Genomic DNA, 12,315 nt, shown 5'->3' with positions numbered 1-12,315 from the left:
CTTTCTAAATGATAGTTATTATGCCCAGCACTTGAATTTGACTATTAAAGGGACAAATTGTTAGATTAACAATTTAATTACATTAATAAAATGGCAGGGTATTGCTGGTAGTTCAAGTTTATGGTATAATTAAGTGTCTTTAAATCTAGCTAATAAATTTCTTGAAAAAAAAATCAGACCATAAATAACCATTGTCTTAGGACGAAGTCCCCAAGTATGTTCATATCATACACATTCTGCAATTTTGAGGAAGTGAAGTTGTTCTAGACAGATGAAGGATAAGATGGTAGCACATTCAGAAGTGATATAGTGATGTTTGCTGGTTTTATGGATTATGTAAAACATGAAGTAGTTTTCTTCTGGTACTTCTTCAAAGACTTGAAGAAATTGAATTAAAGGGTTCTATTATCTATAGTTTACCTCCACATGTGCCATGGAGAAATGATGAGTTGCCTTTTCTGTCTGGTATCTATATCCCAACCTTCAAGTACATATCTGTGAGATAGACTGTTCCACTTGTCGGTTTCTTAAAATATTCAGTATGAAAATTATCACAAGTCATAGATATCTTTTTCTAATGCAGTTTTTCCACAAGAGCATTTATATTAATGGCAGCATCAGATCACTATAGTGAATACAGAAGACAAATATATACTTCTAACCTCTTAAAAGTACTTCAAATTCCACCTCAAAAAGACTATGACTGTCATGTTAATTACCTAGCTGTATGAAAACTAGGTTATCTTTCAGCCTCTGGCATTTTTTAAGTTCATTCATTTTCCTGCCTTTCTTTTACGTCTTCTTTTTATAGAGAAACTCTAAATATAGTAGGATCATAAAAACTCAGCTCAACAATGAGGTGAATAAGGAAGAACATTTTCTGAAATGGGATTGAGTACTTTAAATTCCATATATATATTCACTGTTTTGTCATTTTATTCTTTTCCTTTTTTGCAGCTACATATAGCTACTTCTGTCACATATAGCGACAGATCCTACTGAGACTTGATACTTCTGGACTGATGAAAGGCAGGGATTATAATAATAAATTATTAAATACATGTTTCACATTCATTATTAAAAAAAAAATCATTCTTTGAAATATGGCTGCATCAGATTTAAATAATCTAAAATCCAAAGACTCAGTCTGCCAGTAGAACTATATAGAAAAAGAATGTTATTCAGCACCACTTTGCCCTTTTCTAATAGCCTGTGCTACCATCCAAGTTGAGAGTGAATCAGAATCAACTAATTTTAATGACTACCTTGAAGCTCATTCACATTCATGTCAGTTACTGCATTAAAACACTGCAGAAAAGAGCATCCCACAGAATTAAATGTTTTTATTCTTTGGGATTTTCCCAATAGGAAAGATTTTAAACTCCTCCTTCCTCCATTCTTCAACTCAATTTCCCTGCAACTAGTAGTGAGAAGTGTAGGGATTAGATGAATTGCTGAGGAGCTTGTGGAGAATACATCAAGCTTTGATGAATCAATGAATAAAAAGATGTTATAATCACAAAACAAACAAGAGAGTTTGGCAAAGCAGATTATAATAACAAAAAGAGAATAGAGAGAAAGCTTACCTATAGCCTGGGCTCACTTACCAAACTCCAGTAGAGTGGATCTCCAGAAGAGATCCTTCCCTACTGGCAGTCAGCTCTTAAATGGGTCTAGGAGAAGTGGAGCCAGACTCCACCCCTTCCTGCAGCACAGATGAATTGCCTTCACCTATGCTCCCATGGCTGACTTGTTGCTTGCCTCAGGTGATCAATCAGAGGTTCAGGCTGTGATTCAGCAGTTCCCATACAAGCTTCAACACTGAAGACTTCATATGCTGATAAAATAGCACCTAAGTTTTCCTACTTGGTAACTATGACCCATATGCCGAGATGCATATGTGCTGTATGTGTACTGCTGGTCAGAATATTGGAGGTCATTTTTAGAATAAACAAACCTCATGGACATGCTTCTGCATCCAGAGTAGTGCATGACCTGGAAGGCACATAAAAGTTATACCTGCGAGTGAACTCATTATCTTAATGCTTGGATAGCTCCAAGTCTGATCTGGGCAGTCTCGGGACATAGCATGCTAGCAGAGGGAAAGAGGGTATGCATTTGCATAGTAGGAGAGCCTGCTTTTTGCACCTTGACAGCAAGACAGGCAGCTGTGAGATGAAACTGCAATGAAACATTCTCAGCATCTTCCACGAAACCAACGTCCAAATTATACCAAAATAATTTCTGTAATTAATAATTAATGTCACCAATTTGTAGAATTACCAGTACCTTGGCAAATTCTACTACCTGTGTTGACAAATGGAAAATGTACTTATTACTTTTAGAAATAATATTCAGAATTATTTTTAAGGTTTGCATATGAATAAGTTGTAGGAAATGGCAAGGATGCATTGCTTTAACAGATGGTTTTGTTCACTTCTTTTAATACTTCGATTACACGTAGTTTAGATCTGGCCATGCATAGTAACAACAGCTGGTTTCTCAGCTGTAGACTTAGCCATTGGAATACAGCATATGTGTTCAAGGGAAGGTTTCAGAGTTAATAAATTAATAAGCAGGTGAGAACAAACACCAGACACACAAAAGACATAAACTTCAGTATTATGCCCCTTGACAATCTACCAAGCAATAACATGTCCTCTATTAAGCTGCCATTATTGATTTTCAGTATTATAAGGTTAAATCTGTTCTCTGAAAGATCTCTCAATTAAATGACTTTCAAAGAGATGTGCATCCTGATTGAGATGTATTTGAATTTCTTTTTCCCATTATTGTAACAGCTTAACTGCAGTTCAGGATTGAGATCGATTCACACACGCTTAATTCTGTTGACATAAGAACCAACTGCTTTCACTATGTGAATTAATTATTTCTTTATGCTTTTTTTGTGCTTCACAAGCACCTTGGTACATAATTTAAAACAATAACAAATAGATCATGAGGAACACTGTTCAATTCATGCTGTATTTGATAATGCTTTAAGAATTGGCAAAAAGTAACAGTAATTTTACATTCAAAGTACGGAGAATAAAAGAATGAGCTTCAATATTCCATGCCTTTTGTAGGTACTATAAAATCTAAAGCATATGAGGTACAACACTAATTACAACTGAGATGAGGACTGCATTCACTAAGCACGATATTTTAGTCCTACAGTAATAAAAAGGGCTATTCATTGTTTAGGTTTCACAGGGATTAGAAAGCTTTGGAACCCCAGAAGAGATGTGTGATTTTACTATATTGGTTTAACAAACATATAAATTTAAGAAAGTTAATAATTCTAAATTTGTTACTAGACATAAAATTATAGTTCTGTTTATTTTCTTGTTTTCTATTGAGATCATGGCATTATTGGTGAAGAGGCTAAGTTGGTATTTAGTTCAAATGGATTTGCAATAAGTAATTTTTGAGTAAGTATGCTTGGTTTTTACTTATTCATTTAACTAAGTATTTCAATATAAATAATGAAAAAAAATTAATAGTTTAATAGTTATAATTCACATAAAGGAGTATTCAATTTTTATGTCAGTTGAATTTAAAATGAAAAATGAATTTAATTTATGAGAGAACCAAAAAAAGTTGCCATGGTTTCCCTATTTTTAATATTTAATGGAAGATAATTTGTTGGTATTTCCAAAGGTATGTGGCATAATTGTAACAATATTGATGATGTTTCCAATGTGTCGATGGTCCATTGATGGTTATGAAAAAAAACCTGCATGATATTTGTTTGACTGTATAAGACAAAACGACCTCTCTTAAGCCTCTTCTTTTGTTAATATCACTGGAGTGTATCCAGTATAACTGAACTAATACAAACATGGACTACTCTTTCATGCATTCTCCAAACCAGTGAGAAATTGCTGACAAAGTAAAACTGGCATTCACTGAGTTACTCAGTTCAGTACATTGTTCTCAGGGAGTAAATAGTATTGATTCAATTGATTCAAGCATAGGCAAGCGGATTGTGGATGAAATTAATTATAGGAATAGGCAGACTTCCTGAGGTCTCAAGACTGACTCAAAGTTTTTGCAAGAATGTTTGCCTGCAATAAAGACCCTCATACAAGAACAGTACAACTGTAGAGGGAACCTAGGCATGATTTCAATAGGAGTATAGTTGATATAGAGACAATTCCTTAGAGGATGACCTGCAGATGAATGGTGGTTCCATCACACGCTGATCCATATTATTCCAACTAGTAGAACACTTGGAGAGAGGAAAAAAGCAGCCAGAAGAATCATAATAATTGTTTGTATAGAGGTACAATATAGACTTATTGAAATCCAAGTGTATATGTATTTGTGTATGTGGGTATATATTATGCATAAGAAAGAGATAATTTGGGACAGACGTAAACTTCATCTTACTCACCATCTATATCCTAAATCACTTTTTTCTTAAGAAAAGAATAAATTAATGAGAGATCCTCTGGTTCTTTTTCTGCGATTTTTATTTAGTTAGTTAATTGTTGTTTGTTTGTTTGTTTTTAAGTGAGTGTGACAATGTATCAGTAATTGTTTCACAGGAACAAATTGATGAAGATGATTTATTTTTAACTCCTGCTTTTGTCCAATGAAGGAAGGGCAGACTGCTCATCAAGGAGAAAAGAACCAGGATCTGAGCTTTGAAACAAGGCTGATAATGCAGAGTGGTAGTAGCCAGGTTTATCCAAGAGTCCAGAACCACCAGATACGTCCATTGCAATGAGACAGCTCAAAAGTCAAGGCAGAAAGCTTGGTCAGTGTGTTAGGATCAAGATGTGCATACCTAGAGGGGTGACAATCAGAACACTGCTGTGCTATTAACACTGTTCTGGTTGAAATCAGGACACATGCTCCCTGCTTCCATGCCATAAATGAAAGCACAGCTGCAAACTTTTTGCTGTTTACAGGAGTGTGTTTAGTCAGTATATCAAAATGCATAAAATTCCTTTCCATAGCATGAGTTGGCCATAACTTAAGTGTCATTTTGAATGCTATTATTGTTAAAAACATAGCATATAGTTTACTTAATTTTCATCTCAAAGATGCAAGTTTAATTCATTTAAATGAGTGGTCAAATCCAGCAAAAAATGCTAAACCTCTGAGACATTTTTCATCTTAAAAAAATGTGGCACAAATTTTCCTTTTGATTCCATAAATTACTTCATTTAATTTTGCTAATCAAAATCTTTTCAGCTTTTCACCTCCACATAGCTGCTTTCCTTCAGAAAAGTAAATGTTGTCCTCATGATCAATATCCACACTTTTAAGGATCTCCTGGAATTGGCCATGATTCCATCCCTTGGACTTTATGAAATTCACAGCTTTGATGACAATTTGCACAGCACAGAATCATGGAATTCTGAATGTTGAAGGGGATCTTTAGAGGTCATCTCGTCCAACTTCTCTGCAATGAACAGGGTCAACCACAGCTCAATCATGTGCCCAGAGCCTGGTCCAGTCTTGCCTTGAATGTCTCCAGGGACAGGGCATCCACCACCTCTCTAGGCAATCTGTTCCAGTGCTTCACCATCCTCATTGTAAGACTTTTTTCTTATACCAAACTGAAATCTATCCTCTATAAATTTGAAACCATTTTCTCTTCTCCAGTCACCACAGACCCTCCTAAACAGTCTGTCCCCTTCTTTATCTATTTTTAAAGCTATCACACAGATTTTCTTGATAGACAGTGCAGTGCTGCTTCATCAAATGTGAGTTGCTGGAAGCAATTACTTCTTTTTCTATTAAATTTATAAGACCTTTGTTTTTGCCAAGCATCACCAGGGCACCACAGACATGCATACCTGTAGGTAGACTGAAATATTATTTTCAACAATTACTGTGTGTTACTCATCAAATAGCAAGAGCTCCTGTAATACATGTAATATAGGTTTCAATTTGACTGAGTGCATGTGGTGGGCTCAACAGCAGAGTTATTACTGCATGCATTCTCCCCTCCAAAGCATTCCATTGTCTCTTACACAGTCCATGCTTGAACTATACGCAAGCAACTCACAGAAAATGTTTCTAAGCTTATGGTCATGTGGGGTCACATTACTAGCTGTCCAGGGCCACCTGTGGTCTGCAGACCAGGGTTGGACATGCCTGCTCTCTAGCAAAGAGGTCTCATAGCTGACTATTGAAAACTTTCAAAGACTTCTATCTTGGTAAAAACTGCCTCCTCCTTTTTCCTGCCTTTCACTGTATTAAAAATTCTTCAGTGTAAATCACTGTAAATCACATAGTGGCCTATATGTCGCATGAAGTGTGACAGCTGCAAGGTTGGGCTGAGTGGCAGCCAGGCTTTGCTGGAAAATGGAAAATATGGTGAAGGTTTATGGCATTAAAATCTGAAAGATTCTAGAGAATGCTGGAGATTCAAAAAAATTCAGTGGGAAGAAGTTCAAATTCAATCTTTGAAATTTTCCCCTCAGTCCAGGGCCACTGTAGTAAAACCAGTTTCTGTTCCCAGATACACAGATTTACATACAGAATCCAGTTTATTCCAAATATGTGGAAAATCAGTAGATGAAACATGCACTGCTCTTGGATGTCCCACCTAGAACAAAGAACCATTGTGATCTGGTGAACCTAGTTTTGCAGACCTTTGTGACTGGGATAATTGAACAGTACACTAGCTACTTAACAGTTGATCTCTAAACGCTTAGAAGTTCACCAAGATCTGATTTAGAATTTAATCCTTGATCACAGATATGCTCTTGTAAACCATGAAATATTCCAGTTCAAAGACTTGGAACCCAGCACATTACAGTCTGTGAAAATTTCATTACTACCAATGAGAAGAAAAGCCATGATTTAAAACTACAAAAAATATAGAAAATGAAAATATCATTTCTTCCCCAAATTTCTGATATTACTGGTTAAGTGTATCTCCAGACTGAAATCATGCAGTTTTCTAAAATGTAATGATGTGAAAGTCCAAGCAGTAGAAGAACTCCTGAGTGAGTAAATGATCATTATTTTGCATTCTGCAGGAGTAACCTATAGTGCCTTAAACATTAGCATTCTGTGTTGGTTTGTGTGCTAAAGAGGTGAAAATGGAGACAAACTTCAACAAATTTGCGTTCACTTGTGCTAGTTAACTATATAAAACTTTCATAAAAATCAGCTGATTATTCTGTGCAAGCAGTACTTTTCTACCATGATTTATTTTCTTAATAAAACATAGCCACTATTCTATATTCTCTGTGTGACAGATTTAAATAATATGAACTGCACAAAAGGATGGAGAAAAATATATTAAAATGATGCAAAAAAGCCTTTTCCTTTAGGTTACAGGGGTTCATAGGGTATGTCTTTCAACCTCTAATAGGGAGAACTGACATCCTCTCTCTAGGGGAAAAAAAGAAAATACAATATTATCTTTTCTAGAAAATAGGACTTGTTTAATTTTTTTTATTTTTTATTTTTTTTTTAGCATTTTAACCAAGTGAATCATTCTGATTTCTAAGCTATCGTTTTCTCTTGAAATTTTCTATCAAGTGTCCAGTTTTGATATTTTGTACTGTCAGTTGTGTGACAGTGACAGAGCATACATTTTCTCATTTTAATCTCAAAATGTGCAAATATTAGAAAACATGATAGTAGCCACAGTTCAGATGGTATGTCTGTCTGATCGGTTGGCTTAGGCACGGTTTATTTTAAAATTTTTGTATCTATATAGTCATTTCCATACAGAATATGGCTGTTTCTTTCTTCAGTTTTTCTCTCCGTCTCCTTCTCATTTGTTTAAAACAGAAACAGGATTCTCATGTGCTGTTATTATATACATGTGACATCATCCATTTTTCAAAGCATCGTAAAAATACAAAGGCACTGTATATGTAATTCCTTTTGCACAATTAATGACATTGAACAAGTAACTTGAAGGCCTGGTAACTCAGAGAAATAGATTACTTCCATCTGTCTTTTGGCTACAGAAAGGTAGCAAACCAAGACATTATTTTCCTCATCTACTGTGTAAATCAACCTAGCCATGTGTTAGGACCACTGACAGAATAGCCTGTAATGTCTGGTGTATACAAATGTATACAGACAATATGAATAAACATGAGGAAATGTAGCCAAGTGTTTCATTTAAGAGAAGTTGTGAGAAGGAAATGAACCATAGGACTACAATGTGTAAAAAAATGCACAAAAAGTGTAATATCAGTAATAAGTGTAATATTACAAAAACTGTAATATCATCCTTTGACTTTCTTATTTTTAATGCTGTAATATTATTAAGTGTAGAAGCTGCGTCTAGGAGGAGGCTATAGCCTAAGACGTTTTTTTTTCACATACATACACAGTATCCATTCAGAAAAGAAATAATAAAATCAGTCATTTGTCCATTCTCATAGCTTCTAAGTGAAAGAAGAAATTAACTTAAAGTACTCTGAGTAAAAGCAGGTCAGCAACAACAGGCCAGGAACAACAGTGGCATTAAAAGGTGCTATTCTATGTATGTGGCTCCAAAAGTAATGCCTCCTATTTATTTCCATGGAAAATATCACAGATACAAAGTATACAATAACATTATTTGATAGAGTAAATTCTCAGCTACAAAACATGATTTTTCAACATAGACACCACCCGTAGCTACTCATTTTCATTAGAAATGAACCAGAACCTGCATGCCATACTCACAAAATTCTGCACTGTCATAAATTTGGAGTAATGCCAAAAGCATTTGGCAAAAACTTTTGTTGCTGTTATTCTTCTTCTTCTACAATCTTACTTTAGATAACTCTCTTACACAGATTTTAGAAGGGAAAATTACCCTGTGTCTCTTGTGTGCCTCGTGTGGGAACTGAAGTACACATCATACTTCTACTTTTCTTATTTGCAGTACTTTTCTTATTGCAATGGAAACATAACAGTGTCTACATTTATGAGGACTTGGGGAAGAACACGTATTTACTGATAAACAAATGAAATAAACACTTGCCTTAGAACTCACTGAAAACATGTTTTTCTAAGTTTTCTTTTCTCAAAAGTTAATAATAATTTTAAAAATCCTACTGTTTAGTGGCTTTATTTCTTAACTAATGTCATCCTTTTTTAAAAAATCATGTTTATTTTCTTCTTTGTCTTTTTGTTTTCTGCTTTGTATCTATCATATAATGCTGACCTTCATTTAAAACCTGCACTGTTTTAAGTCTTTCTCTCACAGATAGCTGAAATGTAGATTTTAGCAAACTAAAGGATTCCCTTTGCAGCAATCCATTAACTTTTTACAAAGGACATGAAAAGCTGCATAGACTAATGAATGTCACTGAAGAGATAAAAAGGAAAATATCTTTTTTCTTCTGATTCAGAACATATGTGTAACTTTGTCACCTCAAGGCCAGTAATCTAATTCCTGTCACATATACAAAAAACGTAATTGTTCAAAAATGAAAATTGACAGGAAAAGTAGAAATTATCTTTTAAAAAGTTGGTAGTGGGATATCTGTATAACAGTGACAATACAAATGAGATGGTACCATTAAGTGTCCTTAAAGTTTCAATCTTCCAAGTATGAAAAAAAGCACATGAGGTTGTGTTCTTTTCTCTGTCCATCTTGACCTGAGGAAGATTATTAGAAGCTACACCTTTCAAATACAGTGAATTCCAGTTTAGATATTCACTTTGTGAAATCTCACTACACTTAATAAATAAATGTCAATACAAACATTGCTATAGTGATATATATGTGGTATATCTTATAGAAGGAAATACAAAGAATGTCAGTAACTCTGATAATTAAAAAAAAAAAAAACTTTATAGAACTTTTTTTACTTGGAAGCGTAATGAATGGAGAGCAAACTTTCATACCAGAGCAAAAATTTATTCTTCCAAATTTACATCTTAATTATCCACCATGAAATGAATATACAGACATGCACAAAACAACCAGAAGACCAAAGTAAATGACTTGGTAATATTTAGCACAGACTTTTATTTAAGTAAATATTATGTAAGTTATGAGAACGTTTTGTTTAAAAGTGGCCCAGTTGTCAGACATAAAATGTTATTTTCTATATAGTTCACTTCTGAGAGGACTGAAAATGAGGAATAAATTTTTGTTCTGGAGAAAATAGAAAACTATTGAGGAAATAGAAAAGTATTCATGATCCACATGATCGTATTAACAGAAAACACAGAGGATGCTATTTGATTAGCAAAAAATGTAAATCTGAATTCAAAAATTTCCTAGAATTCTTACCATCTTGGAAACATCAAGCACAACATAACATATGCTTCAATTCTTTTTGATGTACTCAACTCCTAACATCGCCTTAGATGAACCCAAATTGTTGCAGAATCCAGAGCTCTCAGCATCATCAAATCTGCCATTCATCTGTGTTTAAATATTCAAAAGAACTGTCTGAATGGGATGAAGACTACTATTGATAACAATTAGCTCTATATTTTTCCAAGTGCAACTGGATAAATTTGTTGAGGAATGACTTGTGCTCAGAGCGTTCACCCAAAAGATAAGCCAGGTCACCATCTGATGATCATCCAGAATAGCAAGGATAATAATAACTAGATTTTCTTTTTCCCTGAAGATAGATTAATCCTTTAGTATCTCTAACACTATGAAAGTTGCTTTTGAACAGCTCAGATTTCTAAGTTGATCTGCTTCTGGTTTACTAACAATTAAGTCTGCAAGTGCCACAAGTCTGGTCAAACTTCTAGATACAGAATGCACACAAACTCCTTATTCTTGTTCTAGAATCTGCCTTCTTGAACAGAGCAAAAATTTCCCCATTTCTGATATCCCATTTTTTTAGGATATTGCTCAACCATTAAATACTAGGAGTAGCACTGGTTTTATTTCATTGTAGTTTTGTGGTTTAGTCATCTAGATAATTTTGTCCATCCCAATCATGGGATTCTTGAACTTTGCAGACAGAAAGTATAGAAAAAGTCAGTCACAGTGCTATTAGCACTCTTAACTCTGTCCTTTCATTGTGAGCTTATTATTTCTGACAGTGTATGTAGAAAGTAACATTGACTTGGTTACTGAAGTTAGCTTCTAATCAAAGTATCTCAGTTGCTTGAGCTTACTTTAAATTAGGCAGATTTACTTACTAGTTTGAGCTTTGCTAGCATTAATACTAGAATTTTACTTAAATACTCTATCTCATTAGAGCCATCTTCTGAATCTCACAAATTTAATTATTGTTTGCATGAAATAAATACATTCTTTTTCAGTATCTATGTTTCTTTGTCAAATTCTTTCCTCTCTTCAAGTTTATAAATGCTACTAGAAAATTAAATAAATTAATGCTTAACTTCAAGAAGGTCAATATACTGTCTGAGCTAAAACTTGGAAACATATAAAAGTGGATAAAAATGGAGTATTAAACAGAACCATATTAACTTGCTGAAAAATAGTAATTGAGTTCCTGCTTTTCAAGTCTTGCTAATATACCTTAATTCTTTTCCTGTTTTTCTTGGAGGTTTATTTCGTTTGTTTCTTTGTTTTTGTGGCAGGATAAAAGAGACAGTAAGTACTGCATTTAGTTTTGATTTGTCTAGAAATCATATTCTGATTAGACAACCAATATACCTATCTTGAAAAAGCAGTTGGCTGAAAAACCTGTATAGGTAGCCATTTAAACCTTAAATTGGGTTTTTCCTTTATACCAAACTCTTCTTTTCAAAAAAAGTACAGGAGCTTCAGATCTTTACAATATCTAGCCATCTGTCAAATCTGAATTCTATTGGTGAGTGGGCTCATAAATACTGAGAAATAGCTAACAAACGCTAAAGGATAAATGGTGGAAATCACATCCAAGTTAGCTACTTCCTGTAGGGAAGTTAGACTGAGAGAACTTGCAATAGTTTAGAAACTTTTCTAATGGAAAAAAAAAAAAAAAAGGAAGAGTGAGATCCCTCCCCTTCCTGACCATGCACACACACACACACAAACAAAAATGATAAGATTTCTTCACCTTCTGTAGTTGTTTTGGTGCTCAATTGACCTATACATCATATATTGGTAAATGCAGAGTGGACTATGCTGGAAATGTACCATTACAGCATTACAGTATATAGTAAAAATCCATTACTAAATATTTATGATAATTTCTGCAGGTGCACAAAAAAGATCCAGTAATAAGAATGTCGGTATCTTTTACTGAGTATAAGGGCACAACTGCACATCTATGCAGTACAGTTTAGAGATTTGGCGGAAGCCTAGGACAGGTTGTGTAATTGGTATACTCAGCTCTACAAAAACACACAAACAAACAACAAAACTAATTCCTCTGAGAAAAGGAAAGGAAAGGAAAGGAAAGGAAAGGAAAGGAAAGG

This window comes from Meleagris gallopavo, chromosome 3 (genome assembly GCF_000146605.3).
Source record: "Meleagris gallopavo isolate NT-WF06-2002-E0010 breed Aviagen turkey brand Nicholas breeding stock chromosome 3, Turkey_5.1, whole genome shotgun sequence".
Classification (NCBI taxonomy): domain Eukaryota; kingdom Metazoa; phylum Chordata; class Aves; order Galliformes; family Phasianidae; genus Meleagris; species Meleagris gallopavo.
This window is presented reverse-complemented; position numbering follows the sequence as displayed.